The sequence below is a fragment of the Crocuta crocuta genome, unplaced genomic scaffold (assembly GCF_008692635.1).
Source record: "Crocuta crocuta isolate KB4526 unplaced genomic scaffold, BGI_CrCroc_1.0 scaffold162, whole genome shotgun sequence".
Classification (NCBI taxonomy): Eukaryota; Metazoa; Chordata; class Mammalia; order Carnivora; family Hyaenidae; genus Crocuta; species Crocuta crocuta.
The window spans coordinates 4,326,252-4,345,900 of NW_027529433.1; the positions used below are offsets into that span (position 1 = coordinate 4,326,252).

General features: G+C 45.5%; 1 protein-coding gene across 1 annotated transcript in view; it reads left to right on the forward strand.

Moving 5' to 3' along the window:
- Positions 1 to 728: 728 nt before the first annotated feature.
- LHFPL2 (LHFPL tetraspan subfamily member 2) overlaps positions 729 to 19,649 on the forward strand; it is a 143,521-nt gene continuing 124,600 nt past the window's right edge. The window contains exons 1-3 of the mRNA XM_077759895.1: positions 729 to 804; positions 5,432 to 5,531; positions 6,062 to 6,235. The gene's annotated coding sequence lies outside the window, so the exon portion shown is untranslated. The remainder of the gene's footprint in view (positions 805 to 5,431; positions 5,532 to 6,061; positions 6,236 to 19,649) is intronic.

The window sequence follows — 19,649 nt, forward strand, 5'->3', positions numbered from 1 at the left end:
AGCCCAAACAGACTCTGCACCATCAGGTTAGAGCCCAATGAGAGGCTTGAACACATGAACTGAGAGATCATGACCTGAGCTAAAATTAAGAGTCAGATACTTAACTGACTGAGCCACCTAGGTGCTCCACTAACCTCACTCTTCTATGAACTCACTGGATTCTTCTTGCTTTCAGGGCGTCCCATTTTGCTGGTGCTTTTCCCTGGGATGCTGTTTGCTTGCCCTCTTAGTCTGCCGTCTCCTGCTTGTCAGACCTCCGCTTAGGTATCACTTTCTCTGGTGAGCTTCCTTTGTCCCCTCTGGGACCAGTTAGGGCTTCTGTAAAGGCTTCACATCACGTTGCAATTTTCTCACTTTGGCTCATATTGGCTGCATCAGGGTCCTGATTAACTGCCTGTTTATTTCTCTGTCTCTGGATTGTAAGGTCTCAGAAGGCAGCAAACCCATCACGTGTTCATTCATGTGACCCCAGGCTTGGTGTGGTGGCTCTGTGAGGTAGATACTGCAGGGGAGGAAACTGAGGCAAAGGTAGGTTAAGTACCTGGCTTACAGATCACTGTGTTACAACCCTGGGATTCTCATTCAGGTCTCCTCCACCCAACCCCCTGGCCAGGCTTTCTGCTTTGAGGCCAAGGAGCCCCAGGCATGGTCTGCAGACCTTTCCTGGGAACATTAAAAGACTGGCTATTCCAACTTAACAAAAATGATCCTTTCCTGTTGTTTTTTTAGGTAAACTGGGAAGCGGACTCTTGAATTCACAGCTGGCTCGTGGTTTTTGCATCTCGTTCAAGTGCACTCACACAGGTAAGGGGTTAGTTCTTGGGACCTGCTAGCACTCAGGCGGCTTGTAGGAAAACTTCAGTCACGATGGTGCCCCTTAATAACCATCCAGAGTTCTCATTCATTAACAAGAAAATCCTTAAATAAAGAGAGGTTTGAAGTGGTCCCACGCCCCTGTTGAGAGTTTATGGGGTGAAGGTGTTTACCTGGCTGGCTTTCTTCTGGGCGTTGCTGGCCTTTTCACCACCCAACATTCTTTTCTTTGTGCAGGGCTCCCTTTTCCCATCCATGTAAGCTGATCCTTAATTCTTTTTCTAGAGGCACCTAGGTGGCTCAGTCAGTTGAGTGTCTGACTTCAGCTCAGGCCATGATCTCGCAGTCTGTGAGTTCAGGCCCCGAGTCGGGCTCTGTGGCTGCCAGCTCAGAGCCTGGAGCCAGCTTCGGATTCTGTGTCTCCCTCTTTCTCTGTCCTCCCTTGCTCACGTTCTATCTCTCTCTCTTTTTCTCTCTCTCTCAAAACTAAATAAACATTAAAGATATTTTTTAAGGTTCTTTTTCTTCCCTTAAGACCGAGTCCAGATTTCACTTGTTATTTATCAAACTGCATCAGGAAGAAGCTTCTTGGAACATAGCCTTTTCCTCAGCTTTACAGCACAACCAATCACAGTGGATCTGCTCACACAGCACACTTCTTGCCATGTGAGCTTTACTTACGTGTTTGTGTGCAGTTTTTTCGTCTGGTCTGTGAGTTCCTTGGTGGCAGTCTCCCATCTAGCATGTTTCCCAGCATGGAACAGACTTTCAGTAAATGAATAAATATGTCTGACAAAATGAAACAAAACAAAACAAAAAACCCCAGCAACTCTAGTAAGCTCAGTTAAGGCACAGCCACACACAAAAAAATCACAATATATTTCTACCCTTCAATGAAATGATTTGTAAAATGCCTTTTTGGATTAATTCTGTGCCTGTTTCCTCATATAACCATGCATAATTCAGAGTTTACCATAATGTGTTATAAGCCAGTAGGAGATTAGACTCTTCCCCCTAATGAAAGGGATAAGAAGTCAGGAGTGTTCATGTCATTGTCTTTCTGTGGAGTCATGAGTGATCTAGGTCATGGAGCACCAATGTGCTAAATGACAACCTGCAGCTACGAGTTTGCTCTTGGAGAGACCACTGTCGACCAGGCCCTGGGAGCCCTGGTCAGCTCTAGGACTGAACATGTGTCTAAGTGCATAGGCAGTAAGGGAGCAATCAACAGACTTTCCCAATGTACAATCTGGAGGAAGTAAAAATATTTCTGAATGCTTTGAACATTTGTTTGAAAACACAGCTCAGGTTTAAAAAATTTTACAAAAAGCGTAAAATTTATTTTTAAATTAAAAAATTTTATTAATGTTTTATTTATTTCTAGGGGAGAGAGAGAGAGAGAGAGAGACAGCGTGAGCAGGGGAGGGTCAGAGAGAGAGAGAGAGAGTCACAGACTCTGAAACAGGCTCCAGGCTCTGAGCTGGCAGTCAGCACAGAGCCCGACGCGAGGCTCGAACCCACGAACCGCAAGATCATGACCTGACTGAAAGTCGGACGCTTAATCGACTAAGCCACCTGGGCGCCCCTGTTTTTAAATTTTAGAGAGAGAGCATGTGTGAGTGAGAGGGGCAGAGAGAGAAAGAGAGAGAAAGAGAGAGAGAGAGAATCCCAGGCAGACTCCACACTCAGTGTGGAGCCCAGTGTGGGGCTTGATCCCACCACCCTGGAATCATGACCTGAGCTGAAATCAAGAGTCGGACAGTCAACCAACTAAGCCACCCAGGTGCCTCTTTAATGAAAAGCTTTTAAAGCAGTGTACCTCAGTCCTCTCCAGACTTCTCAGGTCATTGGGTTCTTTGAGAGGTACACTGATTGGCTTCATCCTGTGGGTTGGGATTAGCAACCCCCAGGGTGGTGGCTCTCTGAATATTGAAGCCAGCATGGGGCCTGGGTCTTCACCTAGGAGAATATGGTCTTGAGTCTTTGCTCTTTCCTTCCTATCCTGCTCCTCCTCGTTGTTCAGCCCTTCCAGCTGCTTTGCTTGGGTGTGTGCGGCACTAAAGCAGAGAGAAGGAAGTTATCTTCTGGTGTCTGCATTCCTAGTAGAGGTACTGGCCAACAAATTCACATAAAAGCAATCACGCAACTGTGGTTTCTTTTACCTGGTGCTGAGCCCCAGTTGTACAGCCCGCGTGGGAGAATTTAGTGGAAAGCAAAGCAGTAAAAGAAATTTGACTCTCAGTTGACCCTGTTCATGTTCTTAGGTTTGGGTAGAGCGAGGACTTCAGTTTTGCCCCGGAATTCCCAGTCTCCATGTAAGCCAGTCCGTCTGCCATATTTGAAAAATAAATGAAGGAAGTTAATTGCAGTTTAAAAGCCCACTTGTTAAAATATGAATGAACTTTAGCTTTATAGTAGGTTTTGGAATTTGACTGTTATTGACTGTTTTGCACCATTCCTGCAGAAACTAAATGCAAGGTAGTTGTTGTGTGTCTAGTTCTTATGCTCCCAAATACATGAGGAATGCTTCCAAATTGTTAACAGCGACTCATTGAGCTTCTGGGAGATAGCTGATTCTCAGAGTGACTCCTGTTTTACAATACAGTTCTAACCTGGTTAGAAAAAAATGCGGTGGTCAAGTCATCAAGTTACTCAGCTGTCCTCCCCCATATGGGGCTCTCACACATAGGTGTGCGCTCAGGCACACTTTACAGCCTTCTCTGGTTGAATCTTGACTACCCCACGTCCCTCTGATTAGCCCGAGATGTGCTCCAGTTCTTGAATTTTCTTAGAGCTTCTGAACTTTGTGTTCTGGACTTACAGCGTGGTGTTCTGTCATGAAATGTTTATTGTTTCTAAAGATGAGCCTATTGTGCCCTACCAGTAAAATTTGTATATCAGGGCTTTTCTGTGTGTGTGTGTGTGTGTGTGGGTGGGTGGGTGGATGGCGCTTTGAGGGGGGTATGNAGCATGGGCCCCTTGTGTCCACAGTAGACGTTTGGGAGCCATCAGAGCAAAGGCAACTAGCGGACACAGCAACTCTTCTGCTGGTCTCAGACTCCAGTGTCGTCAGTGTGCTGGTCTCTGACTGACCATTTCCTTTATTGCTGAAATGCCTGGGAACCCAGACGGCAGCTGGTTATAGATACACACAAAAAGCAAATGGGACACCCCCGCCCAGGTGCCTTTGTTTTTCTCAGGTAAAGCCTTTATCGTTTCTTCTTCTGAAAGAAGAAGCCATGTCTCCTAAATAGGCTTTTGAGGTTCATTGTAAAGCTGTACCCAGGCATTGACGTGTCTGGGAAGAGTTTGCTTTATTCCATTTCCAGGGCACATTCAGGGCATCACTTAGGAGCTCCTTTTTACTTTGATCAGGTCACTTCTGAGCTGTGATGTGTGGGCTGGTCTGCCTTATCCACTGTAGAAGCTTGTTGTTGATTTGAGAGATAACTTATAAGTACTTGTTTCCAGGAAAACTAGCTTGTAAATGGAATATCTTGGACTTTGCTTTATGAAAGGACTATTGTTTTGGCCACTCTCATGTCCTCTTTCGGTTAAGAAATGGCTGTTTCCTCTTTCTTAGCATCTTTTTACAATTACGGACCTGAGGTGGAAGGACGCTTTCGGATAACTAGTTAATAAAAGTCTCTTTTCCAAATAGGCAAACGAGTGAAAAAATTCCCTCTTTCATCTCTTTTAATGACGAAGAGCAAGTATTCTGCATTTGAAATGATTCCTTTTCTCTAGAAAGCATTTCTTACATTGAGTGGTTTCTGAGGCTTCCGGAATTCTGTTCTCTCAGGTTCCTTCTTCGAAGCTAGAGGACGTGTTTGGCTCCCTTTAGACCGCCTCCACTGATGCTTATCTTTCTTCTCCTTTATTTCCTGATGGGCAGGCCGCGGTGCTCGCCTCCCTGCCTGGGGTGACTGCACAGTGTCCTTCTACCCTTTATGGCTACAAGCTGAAAAAGAAAACAAATAGCAGAAGCTCCCAGTGCGGCCCAGCAGGCTGGGGAAAATAGTTCTCATTCTCCTTGTTCCTGGGTTCAAAGTGCACTTCACATTTTATGGGGGTAATCAGCCCTCCCAAGGTGCTGGTTTGAGGGGGCCTGCGTCCGAGCCTGGTGGACAATTAACCGAGCCGACCTGCTCCTTTTTGCCTTCGCCTTTCTGGCTGAGTTGACGTTAATGCTCTGAGTGAGAAGGGGCCGCTGCTCCTTTGAGCGGAGCACCAGGCAGGGGTGGAGAAACATTTGATCTTGTTCAAAGGGGATGTCTCTGAAGCATGAAGATTGAACTGATTGTGACCCCACCCTGGGGGCAGCAGAAGCGCCCTCTGGAGAGCAGGCCGGGAGGAAGGGGCTGTCGGTTACTAATCCCTTTGGCTTGTGGGTCTTCAGGGTCTTACATCCGTTGAAAAGAGAGAGAATTGGGGTTGAAGGTAATAAAATAGGCCTTAAATTAGAGGAGCAGGGGGTCGTTTCATCTAATTTTGTGGTTGTTACTGAGGAATAAAAGGCAGAGGAGATAATTTCATTAGCCCCTCTGAGATCTTTGTCACGGTGAGATGGCATTTGGGGATGAGCGGAGCCTCATGGGTCCTGACTTTTTCCCTTCAGGGGACCGATACCTGGATTTCCGAGGCACCAGGGACGGCCTGAGGAGGCACAGTCACCATTCCGGGCCCTGTGATCAGGAACACAGTTTCTCCTGCTCTAAGTGAGTGAGAGTTAGTGACTCAGAGCAGCTGATGCGTGTCCAGCACTCTGCCAGTGACTCGGGAACACGGCATCCACACTGAAAATAATGAAATCCACCAGACGAGAGCTCCGTTAGAATTGGCATCGCGTCTCTTACTTCTGAAGAAGGCTTGCCCGTCACCTGCTGTCGTGATTTATTGGGAGCATGATGGTCATGACATTCCTTTGAGATGAGCAGTGTGCCAAGTGTTGGGAGCCACGCCTTCTGTTTGCTTCATCCTGTTCTGTTCCTAATGTGTGTTCACATACTCTAGTTTCTCTTCAGATCGTATAAATCTTTCGCCTTTTACTAATGTGTGTTCACGTCTGCTGCTTCCTAAAGCCTCATTCAGTAGGTAACTATTCCCGTCTGCCTGTGTGTGTAGAGAAGGGAGTAAGGCAGAAGTTCTGGGACTTGTTCTAGGTTCCCCAGGAGGGAAGTAGGGGAGCTGGGGTTCTCTCTCCAGACTTCCAACTTTCAAATTAAGTTCACTGTGATTATCATTGAAGGAACAGAAGAAGGAGGAGGAGGAGAACGATACAGATTCTTCCAAGAGAAGGGAGAGAAAAGTAGTGGTTAATAGATAGTTCTCCGCACCAGCCACCAGCTGGCACCATCCCTCAAGGCAACCTCGTTTCTTTCTGAAGGGGAGCAAAGGACCAGAGTGGGCCAGACAAGACAAGGTGGGTATCAGGGGAGATTGAAGAGGGGAGGTGGGAAGGGCTATTTGCATATGTGAAACAGTCCTAAAGTGTTGAGTAACTTCTGGAAAACCTGTGCATATGATTTGGAAGGACAGTGGCATCAGGTGTCTATACCACTGCCTCTTGCTGGTTCATTTCTGCGGCCCAGCTTTTCCCACGTCCATCTTCATTTATACCCTTACTTTCTTCTCTCCAGTTTCTCCCTCCCTGTACTGCATACATATCTGCTTAATATTTGTGAACTTACTTCTGAGGCAAAAGAGCACTTCTCTTAAGATGTGCTAACAAAAACCTTAACTGCTGTTAAGTGCCTTTAATCCTAGATCCCATTTGTATAGTTCTTACCAAAGTCGATGCCCCCATTGATTCTGGAGCTGATGTTTCCCCCTGTCCGTTGATGATGGTAATTGTACACCCCGCCCTTTCTGGTAGATGTGGGGCTCTTGGGAACTCCCAGAAAGTAAAACTCTGGCCAAGTGTTTTCCTGAAATGTTAGCTGAGGGGAATGTTTTGGGGGGGGCACATTTCACTTGTTTCACTAATGCTTCTCCACATTCTGTTCAAGAATCTTTGCCCTGTGGTACTTAGAGGCAAGAGTCCTCCTACCTTGGCCGGGTGCTGTTCCTTCCCTTCATGACTGCGGCTAATCAGAAGTTGGCCACACTTCAGTGCCTCTTAAAAGCTTTTCTCCCTGGCCGTGTCCAGGAAGTTGAAGTGCAGTGTCAGAAATGATGTGAGTTGATGAAGAAGAAATAAACAAACCCAGGCAACATGTGAGGAAGGCTTGGCAGCCCTGCTCCTGTTTTTCTGTAGTTTTGATCTGAAGGAACCAGATTTCCTCTATGTGAAAGGAATAGGGCGGTGGGGGTCTCTTTGCCAAGGAGCCTGAGGTGTGCATGCCTCTGGGCCTTCTAGAGGAGGGCTCCACTTAGTCTAATAAAACTCTGGGATGAAAATGAGTCGTTTTTGCTTGGCAGAATGGAGATAAGTCACACATTTGCAGCCTGAGCTATATGTACGTGGAGTAAAAATAGCATCTGTTCATGGAAGCAGAACATTCCAGAATGCTTCAGTCCCTTCTTGGCACTAACGCAGAGAGTGGGGAATAGAAGAGCTGGAAGGGACTTAAAAGAGCTTGTCCAAGTCCTTTGATTTCAGTTGAAGGTACCAGATGACTTGACCAAGACCCCATAAGGGCAGGGGCCCGGGGATGCCTTGCTTGTTCACCTCTATAACTTTGGTCCCTTGCAGGTCGTAGGTGTTTAATATGCACTTGTTGGGTGAATGACTCATATAAATGGAGATAGGACTTCTGACTCCTAGCCCAGTGGAGGTATTTGAGGTATATCTTTGAGATATTTTTATAGGCTGGAAAAAATGTAAGAAGTGCTGCCAAGTAGCTTTTATGTAGTTGATTGTGATTACACGTCGATGAAAAAATTGAGACGTGGGAGATTTTAACTGATTCCTTAAAGTTGGTGGTGAAGTTGAGAGAGAGACGGGCCTTCTCAGGCTTGGGGGTGGGTCGGAGGCAGGACTAGCCACACTGTTGTGTGTGTGAGCAGTGCTCGGTGGAGCTGGGCAGGGCCTGGGCTGTGGTGAGGTGATCCCCCTTGCAGCGCCCCCCCCGCCCCCAGGAGGAATCAACACAGTCGTAGAACAGACAGGCCTGAAGTTGCCCTTCCACCCATGAATCATGCCCGTGTCTGGGAGCCGCGCCTCCTTCTGTGGCTCGGTCCCCTTACTTTCAGAGGGACATGCTACCTGGGGCTCATGGAACTGTGAGGAGGAGGTGCATGTGTACAGGATACTGTGGGTGTGCCTGAAGGTCAGGATGTGATTGAGTGTTTCAGGGATGGGAAGACTCTGATCTCTATACTGACAGGCCCCCTTAGCCAGGAAATCTGGGTCTCTGCCGCTGCCCACGCTCATTTTGAAAATTGCAGCAGTGGCCTCTGTCACTGGGCTCAAGCAAGTAAATCAGGTCGCTGCAGTGTACTGTGCTTAGAAACCTACAGGGTAAGCCACGCCGTTGCTTTCAGGCCCATGAGGCAAGACGTTGCTGTTCATTTCTCCCCCTTCTTTAACTTCCCAGTTAATCTCCAGAAGAAGATTTACTGTTATGTGGAGTTCTGGCATTTAGAATAGTCATAGGAGGTTAATTCAAGATTAAAAGTGGCCAACGAAGGGGCACCTGGCTGGCTCAGTCGGTGGAACATGCGTCTCTTGATTTCGAGATTGTTGAGTTCAAGCCTCATGTTGGGAGTAGAGTTTACTTAATAATAAAAAAAAATTCTAGGGGTGCCTGGGTGGCTTAGTCGGTTGAACGTCCGACTTTCACTTAGGTCATGATCTCGCGGTTCGTGGGTCCGAGCCCCGCGTCGGGCTCTGTGCTGACTGCCAGCTCAGAGCCTGGAGCCTGTTTCAGTCTGTGACTCCCTCTCTCTCTGACCCTTCCCTGCTCACGCTGCCTCTCTCTCTCTCTCTCCTAGAAATAAATAAAACATTAAAAAAATTAAAAAAAAAATTCTAAAAGTTGCCAAAGAGAATTTGTAAGGTCAAGATTTTTTGTTTAAATTCGCAAATATTGAGTAAGGACACGTTGTTTGCTACTTGGTGAGTTTCGTCTATCTGATTAACCTGGTCTCTCTACCCATCCCTCGATCTTCTCAGCCTGGATGGACATATTTGTATCTCTTTAAATTGACCTTTGGGCTTCACCACACAGCCGTAATGTCCACAGGCGAATGTGCTTCCTCTGGAACCGTTGGCAATTGACCCCTTTCATGTGGAATTTTCTGTGCCACCTCAGGGAGAGAACCCTGTTCTTTCTGGACATTCTTCCTCCCTGTTGGTCGTTTCTCTGGTTCACCTGACTTCTGCTGATACTGACTTCATATAATGTCTCCTTTCTTCTCTCTAGGAACTATGAGGCAGACATCCCATACCCCGGTGGGTCATAAGACAGGCTGTAGTCTAACCCTGATTGATGCCTCTAGAAAGAATCAGCTGTGTTAGCGGCTTCTGTTCTGTGTGAAGGATCACAGGGCTTATTGACGTAAAGTGAGCAGGCATTCTGTAGGCCAGAGGTGAGTCTGACCAGGTCTCCATGGCAAGAAGAAAAAAGATTACCACTGGCTAGATTATTAGAGCTTCAATATAAAGAGCAAGATTAACCTTGCCCAGTGGCAAACTTTGTGGGTTTGTGTGTGTGTGTGTATGTGTGTGAGAGAAAACCAGGCCCTGGGAAGTGATTCTGTGCTAGTGCCCTCCTATTCTGGTGTTTGAACTTCCCGTGGGGGCTGGTGTTTGGCACTGATGTGGTTATTTGTGAGCTGGTCCTATTGTGCACAGAGCTAGCCTGGATGCTTTGAAAGCGAACAGTGAATGTTTTACTTGAACTGAAAATATTCAGTGTGCAAACCCATGCAAATTAGAAACAAATTCAATTTTTAAGACTGCATATGTGTTGACAAAAACAGCTTTTGGGGAATATCTAGTTTCTTGAAATCATTTACATGTGGGGAAAACCTGATTGTTCTCTTCAGGATTCTTTTTATTTTTGTTTGTCTATTTATTTATTTATGAGAGAGAGAAAGAAGGAGAGAGGGAGGGAAGGGCAGAGAGAGAATCTCAAGCAGGAGTTGAACCCATGATCTGTGAGATCATGACCTGAGCTGAGATCAAGAGTTGGATGCTTAACTGACTGAGCCACCCAGGCGCCCCTCTCTTCAGAATTATTAAAAGTATAAACAAATGTGAGGTGGGAGTGTCTGATTCCCCAGCTGTGAGCCTTGAGCATTTGTGAAGGGTAATTTAGAAAGCAGACCTTTTAGTGGAAAAGTGTTTTAGCATTAACTTGTTCATGAAGGCACACTTTTTATTTCTTTACTTATTTTATTGCATGTGGCATAGTTTCATGTCAGTACTTCTTATCTTCTTCTTCTTTTTTTTTTTTAAGTTTTTAAATTTATTGTGACAGAGAGAGCAAAAACCAGCAGGGGAGGGGCAGAGAGAGGAGGAGACAGAGGATCTGAAGTGGGCTCTGTGCTTGCTGTCAGTGCAGATCGTGATGTGGGGCTCAAACTCACGACCTTGAGATCATGACCTGAGCCAAAGTTGGATGCTTACCAGACTGAGTTTCCCAGGTGCCCCACTCCTTATCTCTTTTCTTTTTTTTTTCTTTTTAAAGCAATCTATGAGGGGGGTCTGTAACCATAGTGGCAGAAGAAAAGTTAATGGAAGTTTATATAATACCGTTCATATTTATAAAATTAAATGCTCAAATGTGATAGAATTGTGTATTCACAGGATTCCAACTTACTTATAAAAATTTAATGTTAATAAGCTAGGTGATTGGTTCATATTCATGATTTCTTATTGTGAAGTGAAATAGTATCTTGAAATCATTTATATATACACTCATTAATTGCTCCCCAAATAAGGTATAAATCATGTAAGTCTAGTTTTATAGAGAGTAGGAGTGTAAGAATCCAAGTTTGTGGTTATTTTGCAAGTATCCTGCTCTTGATTTTACAATTCAGAGAATTTTAAAATTTGGAGAAGTCTTTAATATGCCCCATCTGTCTTGTCTTGCATTTATTCCTTCTGTATTGTCTCTAGCTCATCATATCCCTGCTGTGCTCTTTCCTGAGAACCGGGATTAAATCCCTGATCCCCACCCAGTTGAATCAGTCTCTGTTTGTAACACCTGAGCCCTAGGGTCATCTTGAGAGGACCGAGGTTTTCCTGCAGTCTGGCCAGGCCAGGTCCGAAGGATGTCTTGGTCTTTGTCTTGTGGTGCTTACTGGAGCCCACTTGTACCTCACAAGCAGCCCAGCTCACCCTGAAACTAAGGACCAGGCATTTTCTGTAGCCTAAAAATGGTAATGATTAAATACACAGGACTGGATTTTGTTTGGTGATTATGCAGTCTGATTAAGTGTTTTACCAATTAATAAACATGAGAGAGCAAAGTATCAGGCTTTTGGGAAAGAGAATGCCTGGGAGACAGCCCTTTCCAGCCCCATTTTGCCACTGGGGCTAGGGCTGCACTGAGTCACTCTGGTGTTTGGGTGGGCTCTGTGGTGGGGAAGCCCCTGCCTAGTATCAAGGAGGCTTGGGTTCAGTCTCTGCTCGTTACCCCAGCTCCATGACCTTAGGCAAGTTGTTTCTCTTTAGAGGCTTAGCTTCCTTCTCTGTAAAATGGGGATAATTGTTAGGAGAATTAACTGAGATCACTTCTGTAAGGCATACCTAGAGCACAGGAAGTGGTGATCATCACTGCTACTACAATGGGAGCAGGTTGACTTGAGTAATCCAGTAATTTATGAAAGTCTCTTCCGGAATTGTCTACGCCTCCCCCCTCTCCCCCCCAGCTGAGGTGCTCAAAGCATTTTTGTAGCTGATGTTATTTTGAGGCCTGTAGTGAGTTTAATGGGGGTGGAGGTGGGGGTGGGGAGTGCTGCTGTTTCCGTATCAAAGCCTGCTAGGGACCAAGTTTCCTGCAGCTCAGGCCTGTGTTTACCCTTTGTCCGTGGCTGATACCTTTTTTAAACAGGCTTTTCCCAGGGCTTCCTTTGCCTTTAGGATCAAAGGAGTTCTAGAGTGTGTATTTGACATGAGGTAAAATTAATAACTCATTTAGAAATTAAATGAGCCCTGTGGCAGATTTGTTTGAGAGTCGGTGTTTGTTGGGAGGAAGACCTACCGGGTGAGGGCCAGTGCTCAGTGGCGATCTGCTCTGTGGGGCAGCTACGATTCGGCCTCCTGGAGTAAAATGTTAGTCGGAAAGGAGGATCCAAAGCCAAAAGTTGTTCAGAAAGCGTTTATGTTTGTCCTGGGAGAATGGCAACACATCGCACGCCGTTAACGGGCCTGGCCTGCTAATAGTCCGGTGCTGCCATTTGCACCAACCCTGCAGCATAATTTATTTCACTGAGGGACTTGTGGTTTTATGTGCCATGTATCCGTGTCATTGAGACCTTGTTTGGAGAGGAAAATAGCAATTAATGTTTGAAATAGGAAGTAGCTTTACAAATTTGTGGTGGGCGAGACCCAATAAAAATGACCATCAGGAGTTCCCTATAAAGGTGAACACGAGAGTTTATAAATGGTGGTTTCTGTCTGGTAAGTTGGCAGCTTTTGATCTGTAAGTATAAACCAGAGTATGAGCGCCACAAACAGAGCAGGGCGTGCAAGAGAGCTTTACTGCTGGGAGGAAGGTGACTCCATGGGACGTGTAGGCAGGTATCTGTGTTGTCTTAGGGGCAGATGGCTGAGGGTGAGGGTGTGTTTGGCCAGATTAGGCCATGTCTGCGTCACTGCTGGGAGATGACAGATGTACAGGACTCTCCCGTCCTGCACAGGTGCCACTGAAAGAGTGGCTGCTAGTCTGTGACTGGGTCTGCTTCCCCCTTGCACAGACGTTTCAGCTCGCTCTCTCAAGAAAGAAAAGAACAGAGCCAGTCACTGAGTACTGAATCCTTTGACGTTTTCTCTCTTGTCTCTCTTCAGGGTTCCTGAAAGACTGCGTCATTTAAATTAAAAATAACTTGAAAATCAATGAATGGTTTCCTAAGAATTAGGATTTTCAGACTTGGGAGACCTCTTTTTTTTTTTTTTTTAATAGTTTATTGTCAAATTAGTTTCCACATAACACTCAGTGCTCATCCCCACAAGTGTCCTCCTCCATGCCCATCCCCCCCTCCCCCCAGGGAGACCTCTTTTTAAAATTGAGATAATCCACAGCATGTGTGCATTTAACTCTGAGAAAGCCAATTATTGTATGTGCATGGTCCAAAATCATGGAGGGAGAGATAATGATGACTCTAATGTCTGGTTAACAGAGTGTGTGCCTTAGAGCGGGGCTGCGCAGCTATTGACAGTGGCAGGGTTGGCCCTATTGGCGTTTTGTGCAGAATAGTTCTTTGTTGTGAGGCTGGGCTGTTGAGGAAGCGTCCCTGGCCTCTACTGACTAGATGTCCTAACTCCCACCCTATACACTGCGAGTCGTGCGGGGGTGGGGGCAGGTAGGGCCAAACCGATTTGGCCGAGAACCACTGCCATGGACTGAGTATGCTAGGAGGTGCTTTCAGTCGGCTCTTTGCTCATGTGATCTTGGGTCAAGGTCCCCTCACACATCATCTTGCCTTGTTGAGTATGACTGAGTAAGAGAAAATAAAATAGGGTAAGGTGCGAGGGATGATTCAGAGATGATGAGTGGAAAGCATTAAGGATTTACTTACTCCTCAAGGGAAGGCAGCCCCAGTGAAATATTTTCAAGAAATTTCTAAAGGCCAAAGCTGTATAAAGAAGAGTGATTGCTCCAGTTATACAACTCTTTGCCTTGTCAGTTCAGAATTTCTTGGTAACAGTAGGGTTTATGGCCAACATCTAACTGGCCAATTTCCCTGCTGTTTTTCACCAGTTTTTTGAAAAGCAGTCACTCTTTCTTTTTTTTGGTCAGCCTCAGTCCCTGAAACAAGCAGTTCTGAATGTTTATGTTCAAGGTTTGGTGCAAATTACCTTTACTTCAGAGTCTTTGAATTATATTTTATATAGTATGGTGGGGAGGTTCTGGATTTTAAAATAAGTTCCACCTCCTTGAATCTGGGTGGGCTTCTTACCACTTGACCAGTAAGGTATGACAAAAAGTGTCATCATGTGACTTCCAACACTCGGTTGTGGAAGGCCAGGCAGTTCCTGCCTTGTTTGTGGGAACATTGCTTTTCAAGCCCTTAGCTTCCATTTAAGAAGCCTGCCCTGTGGCCATTGTGGCAGGTGAAGCCAGTGGACAGTCTCAGCTGAACCCAGCCTTCCATCCATTGCCCCTGAAATGTGAACAAAGCCACCTTAACCCTGCAGACTGGCCCATCCGCCCACCATGTGCCACCTCTGACCTGCCCCGTAGAACAGAAGCATCACCCAACTGCTCCTTGCCAAATTCCTGACCCAGGTAGTGTGAGGCACTATAAAAAACTGTTTTTTTAACCCATTCATTCATTCATTCATTCGTTCGTTCATTCACTTAATGTTTATTTTTGAGAGAGAGCACAAGCAGGGGAGGGGCAGACAAAGAGGGGGACAGAAGATCCAAATCGGGCTCCATGCTGACAATAGGGTGCACAATAACCCTTAAAAAGTTGCTGTTTTTTAACAGATCAAATCAGGGGAGCCTGGGTGGCTCAGTCAGTCGAGTATTTGACTTTGGCTCTGGTCATGATCTCGTGGTTCTTGAGTTTGAGCCCCGCATCGGACTGTCTGCTGTCAGCGCGGATCCTGAATTGGATCCTCTGGCCCCCTCTCTGTCTGCTTGTCCCCTGCTTGTGCTTTCAGAGCATGAGTGGGGGAGGGGCAGAGAGAGAGAGGGAGGCGCAGAATATGAAGCAGGCTCCAGGCTCTGGGCTGACAGCACAGAGGCCGACACGGAACTTGAACTCATGGACCGCGAGATCATGACCTGAGCTGAAGTTGAATGCTTAACCGACTGAGCCACCCACGCACCCCGCGCCCCGGAATGTCACTGTTAATGCTAATGTCAGTGAGAAGAGTCAGACTAATACGAGGCATCGTTGGCTGTAATCCTGCAAGGAGAGCTGTGTTTATCTTCTGCAAAGGCTGGGAGGGACCGCGAGGGTAAATGGGACTTCCTGAGGGTGAGTTGCTTCTGTCACCTTCATCCTATATCCCTTTTAGCAGCCTTTCCTTTTCTCTCTGGGACATGTCAGCACACAGACCAGGGATTAGGGGAGCTGAACATCTCCTGGCATGGTTTTCTGAGATCTGGATGTGACTGCTTGGGAATTCTTGGCAATATCCCTTTCTGGCTCTGTGGTTGTTGTGTAAAGTGTCCTCAGAAGCAATCCATTGTTAGGATAGTTACAAAGGAAGCCTGAGGAGAGAGGGTTGGCTCTTCCAAGGAAATGAGGACAGGGGCAGAATGAAGGAGGAGGGGTAGGAGTGGACAGTAGGTGGTGGTGGGGACACTGCGCCTCTTTTGTAGGTGCTGCCGGTTTTAGGAGCACGAGAATCAGAGGGCATTCCAGTCCCACGTCCTTGCCCCAGCTTTGCAATCGTAAACTTCTGTCCAGTCAGCTAGGGGAGCTGCCTTTGGCTGCTCTCTCCAGAGTGGCACCCCATCAAATGGTAGAGAAGGAAGAGCAGCCTGAGGAAGGAGTTTGGGTGTTGTATTTTGTGTGTACCCATCAGCTTGACCTTCTTGGCTGTTGGTATTTGTAAAGCCAAATGAGTGGTCCCCTCATCAGAATATAGGTTCTTTTCTTTTTTTAACTTTATTTTAAAAAATTTTTAAATCTTTATTTATCTCTGAGAGAGAGAAACAGAGTGCAAGCTGGGAAGGAACAGAAGGAGAGGGAGACACAGAATCTGAAGCAGGCTCCAGGCTCCAAGCTGTCAGCACAGAGCCTGACACGGGGCTTGAACTCACGAGCCATGAGATCATGACTTGAAGTCAGACACTTAACAGACTGAACCACACAGGTACTCCTTAATTTTACTTTTTATTTGAGAAAGAGAGAGCGAGAGCAAGAGCGAGCAGGGGTGAAGTGCAGAGCAGGAGAGATAATCCCAAGCAGGCTCCACATGTAGAGCCTGACACAGGACTGTATCTCATGACCGAGAGATCATGACCTGGGCTGAAATCAAGAGTCAGACTCTCAACTGACTCTAGCCACCCAGGTGCCCAGAATATAGGTTCTTATTAATTGTAGCAATTAATTGGTTTTGAATCCAAATTCAATCTTTTATTCTAGGACAATCTGAGTTCTTTTAGATTAGGCTGAACGCAGTTGAGGGCTTTTCACCAGGCCCCCATCAAGAGGTCAGATTTGTAGATTGAAGATTGTCTGGCAGGTCGTAAGTTAATTTGAAATCTTGAGCTTAGAGTTTACAAAAGAACAGATTAAGAATGCCTACCATATATGGATTTGTTTTTAGAAAGCAGTTTTCTATTAGCTGCTGAGTCTTGATGACTTTACAAAAGTTTGGATTGTTTGTAGTCTAATTACCAGTTGAACAATACAGGAAAAGGAAGGAAATTTGGTTTGTGTCTTCCCTTTATCTCTCATTTCTTTATCTGCCTTTGCTAACAGGCATTTCTTGTTCAAATTTTCTTTCTTTTTTTAAAAAATTTTTTAATTTATTTTTTTTTAGTTTTTTTTTTTTTTAATGTTTTATTTATTTCTGAGNGAGCTGTCAGCACAGAGCCTGATGTAGGGCTCGAATTTGTGAATTGAAGGATCATGACCTGAACCGAAGTCAAGATGTCCAACCGACTGAGCCACCCGGGTGCCCCTAAATTTTATTTTTTTAAATGTTTAAAAAATTTTTTTAATGTTTATTCATTTTTTGAGAGAGAGAGAGAGAGAGCACAATGGGGAGAGGGAAGAGAGAGAGGGAGACAGGGAAAACAAAGCAGGCTCCTGGCTCTGAGCTGTCAACACAGAGCTTGACACGGGGCTCCAACCCCCAAACTGAGATCATGACCCGAGCCGAAGTCAGGTGCTTAACTGACTGAGCCACCTAGGCACCCTCTTAAAAAGTTTTTTTAAATGTATATTTTATTTATTTTTGAGAGAGTGAGACAGCACAAGCAGGGAAGGGGTAGAAAGAGAGGGGGAGACACAGCATCTGAAGCAGGGTCCAGGCTCCAAGCTGTCAGCACAGAGCCTGATGCAGGACTTGAACTCAAGGACCACAAGATCATGAACTGAGCCGAAGTTGGACCCTCAACCGACTGAGTTACCCGGGCACCCTGCTTGTTGAAATTTTCTTGATATCCTTTTGATTTCCCTTTCTTTGTATTATTATGGTTCTCAGTCAGGGCCGGGTTGAGTCCTGTCCTCTCCCCCTTTCTCCTCCATATACCAGTGTTTGGATCTGGGAAGGGGATTAGTCTGCCCTAAAGCTTTAAGGGAATAGGGACCGGAAATCCTAAATGCTGCCTGGGAATCACTCCCTAAATGTTAATACTGCCCACATTATAGGTGGAAGGCAAAGGGTCTTCTGCAAATTAGGATGGAAAATGAGTCTTGAACTTTGATTTGTAAACTGTGAGTAAGTGGAGAGTGGTAAGAGCCCAGGCTTTGGAGTTAGACTACTGGGGCTTGAAACTAATTCTTACATTTCCCAGCTGGGTGATCTTTGGGAAGGTACTTAAAGTCTCTTTGCTTCTCTCCCTTCATCTTTGAATAGTAGTCAATAATACCTTAAAGGTTTTTGTGACAGTCCAAGGGATTAGAATAATGCTTGGCAAGTTTTAAGTATATTCGATGATTACATCTTTTGGTAAAAGATAAAATATCATTCTGCAAGGTTCCAAGACCTCTTCCTCTGCCTGAAACTTTTAGTCTTTTTTTTTCTTTTTCTAAACATGAGCTATATTGATTTTCCTAGTTTATATTTACAAATTCGTAAGTATTTTATATTTATACATTTTAAGCTCAAATATAACAAAATTTATATAATTTTATTGTCTAAATATAACACGATTTTAAGCTCAAATATAATAAGATAATTTTAGAATATTTCATAAAGACTTCTAATAAAATGAGTAGAGTCTTGCAATAGAAAACAATGAGTTTATATGCCAGACAGTGTGAGAAGCACTTATAATAACTTGATTTAGGACTGCTTTTCTGATTTTAGAGATGGACTTCGAAAGTAGGTTCTTTCTCTGTAAAATGAGGGGGGCTTTACTCAGACGCTCAGATGCTCAGAGTACGGGAAGGAGGGGCTTTCTTGCTGTCTCCCACTGTCGTGAGACTCAGTGGAGATGTGAACAGACTCTGTGGCCAAAGAAGATGGGTATAGTGGGACACCTGGGTGGCTCAGTCGGTTAAGCATCCGACTCTTGATTTTGGCTCAGGTCATGATCTCGCGGTTCGTGGGTTCAAGCCCCATGTGGGCTTGATAGTGCAAAGCCTCTGGGATTCTCTCTCTCTCTCTCTCTCCCTCTCTCTCTCTTCCCCCCGTCTCCCTCTCCCTTCCTCTGCCCCTCTCCCCTGCTCTTTCTCCCTCTCTCTCTCTCAAATAAAGTTTAAGAAAAAAAAAGATGGATAGAGTTGCTCTAGTAGCATTTTTCTTTTGGATCCTGCTTCCTAAGGGGCCAGCTAGAAATGGTCGTAATTCTATCGCAAGTGCCCAGGCAAACCAGGCCAGTCTGCCCAGGGCCACTGAGGGTGACCAGATCAGATTCAGGGCCAGGACAGTTTAGGAATATTTTACCCACAAAGGTTTTCAAAACTTAGAGCTAAGCCTGGTTATCCACTAATGTTACAAATGCAGCATGGAACCCAAATCAACATCAGTGAGCAAGCGTTATTTCTAAGGTCTGTTCTTCAACTATGGTGGGCTACCATTTGATATCCGGTGACCAAGTAAATAAAGTGTTGTTAAGTGGCATTTGCTTAGGGTGTCCTAGGCCCCAGGGAGGATACAAACCAGGGTTTGTCTCACAAAGACAGCTGTTTGCTTCCTGTAGATAGGTTCCCAGTGAGCCATTAACTGGGATGTTAATGTCTCCACCGTGTACCTGGTGAAACCGAGTCACAGGTTCCAGAAACTTTCCCAAGAGCATACAACCAAGAAGTAGTAGAACTGAGTTTCTGACCCCAGCTCTGCTTGATCCAAACCCAGTTTCAAATCACCACCCTGGCCTTTCTGTTACTATGAAGTAGATGTGGATAGTCCATTTTGAATGGATTAAAAAACTTGAAACAGAAAGTAACGAGAGGGAAAGGATGGAAATCACTGAAGATAGGAGGAGGGTGACTTCATGCCAATAGAAGAGAGTAATAATTAGCATTCGTTGTATTCCAGGCACATTCCATTGTATTCCAGGTACATTCATTACCATATTAATCTTCACAACCTCCCTGTGGAGTATTGGATCCATTTTACAGATGAGACATAGAGGTTCAGTGAATATAAGTTTCTTGTATAAATAATACAACTAGTTGGTAGCAGAGGAGGGTTGCGAATCCTGTTTTCACCATGCCATGCTGTGAAGAGCCTGGGAAAGTTTCCTTGCTTACTGACTTCGAGTTGCCTCTAGGGTACATGGAATAATCCTGAATTTAAGGACCAGGAGAACTAAGTGGATGTTTTAAGTCTCTAATTATCTTACAGAACCAGCTGCATTCATTTCTCATCAGGGAAGCTTGCTGAGGGCTAAAGAGACAAGGAGCACACAACGGAGGTAGAGGGCTGGCAAAGAGGCCTGGCCTCCAAGTAGTACATTCCATGGTCTTGGCCTCATTCCTATGGCCTCTGCTCCTCAGAAGCTGGGAAAGGGCTTAGGGCATTTGGCATTTTTTGTACCAGTAAGTACATCTGCACACAACTGCTTGCATCACAGAGCCACCCTGTCCTT